Consider the following 1,465-nt stretch of genomic DNA (forward strand, 5'->3'; position numbering starts at 1 on the left):
CCCCGCCCCGCGCCGCAGCGCCGCCTGGCGGCGGGCGGACCCCGCCGTGTCGCCCCGGGGAGGGGCGCGGAGCCTCTGCTTTTCAATATTAATTAAATACAGATTTTTAATATTAAAATTTGAGTGTTTGACCTGCAGTTACGCTAGGGTAACTCTCTCTGACCCCGCTCCCAAAAGGCCGTGTGTGCTCAGGCGGGCTATAAATCCCCAAAGACAATGGAAATTGTCCAAAGAGCATCTAGTGGGCTGGAAACACGCGTTCTGAGGGCGATGGCCCGGCCAGCGTACCACACCGGTACAGGGAATGCTTCCCTAAACAGGGCACCGGGCAAGCCCCGCGGCCAGACCCACTCCAAACTTGTCACTTTACACCACAATCCTGCTCTTTGAATGAGGTGGTATTTTATATCCATCTTTTAATTTCATAAAGGGGCAGGCAAAGCAGGAACCAGGTCATTCGCAGAAACTGGTTTAGGGCTTCCAGGGGTTTGTCTCTCTGGCAAACACATAGGCCACGGGGGACAAACCACGACAACATCATTTTTCAAGGATTTTGCGGAGAGAACCAGAAGCGTTTCAGTCCTTTTCTATACTGTTAGTCTGAAACGTTGACAAGTTACACCAGGCCTCAAAAATATAACCAAGTCGGTTTTGCAGCTTCAGAGATCTCAAGTAAAATCATGTTTTTCCTGCTGCTTACCAGAGCCAACTGCCCACATGGCTCCACTCCCTCAAAAAAATGAGAACTGAGACCAGTCCCCTGAGAACACGTAACCTACCAGATAAAACTGCTGTACCTCCAGCAAACATGTTAACGTAACTGATGACACGTACCATATACAACAACAACAAAAAAATAAAAGCATAAGAACAGGAAAAAAACCATGGGTTTAATTCTACAAATGCTCTCTACCTATTTACAAGGTATCCAAAATATCTGCCTCAAGTCCAGCAATGGCAGCCAATTCAGCTACTCATTATTTATTTGCAAAAACCTTATCAGCAAACCCGAGCTCAGGAGTGTGCCTCTGCGCTTGGACAAGCTGAAAGGGGACTGGGGAACAAAAAATGCCTTCAGTTAACAATGACGATAATCTATCTTGTTTCGAGGCGCGCACGAGAGAGTGAAAGAGTTCAATATCCAAGTCCGAGTAGCAATAGCGGCTCATCCCTTGCATAGTTTAGTTAAACCCAGGCGTGCCCAGCTGCCTACCTGGGGATTTCAGCGAACCTCTGTGGAGTGCAGCTTCATTTGGACAAGGATGGGCAAGTTCAACCTCCACAGGTTATCGGTGAGACAACTGGATGCTGTTCTGCTCTAGAAAGCAATTATGTTTTTTCTCACGAAGCACCAAACCCACACATTTATGTTTGAACTCTTCACAAAAGAAAGGTTCAGCTGTGAACAGTAAAAAGGATGTTGCGTTTTAACACAAAAACTACAATATACACAACAAAAGAACCA

Source organism: Tyto alba, unplaced genomic scaffold (assembly GCF_018691265.1).
Source record: "Tyto alba isolate M040663 unplaced genomic scaffold, T.alba_DEE_v4.0 Super-Scaffold_19, whole genome shotgun sequence".
Taxonomy (NCBI): Eukaryota; Metazoa; Chordata; class Aves; order Strigiformes; family Tytonidae; genus Tyto; species Tyto alba.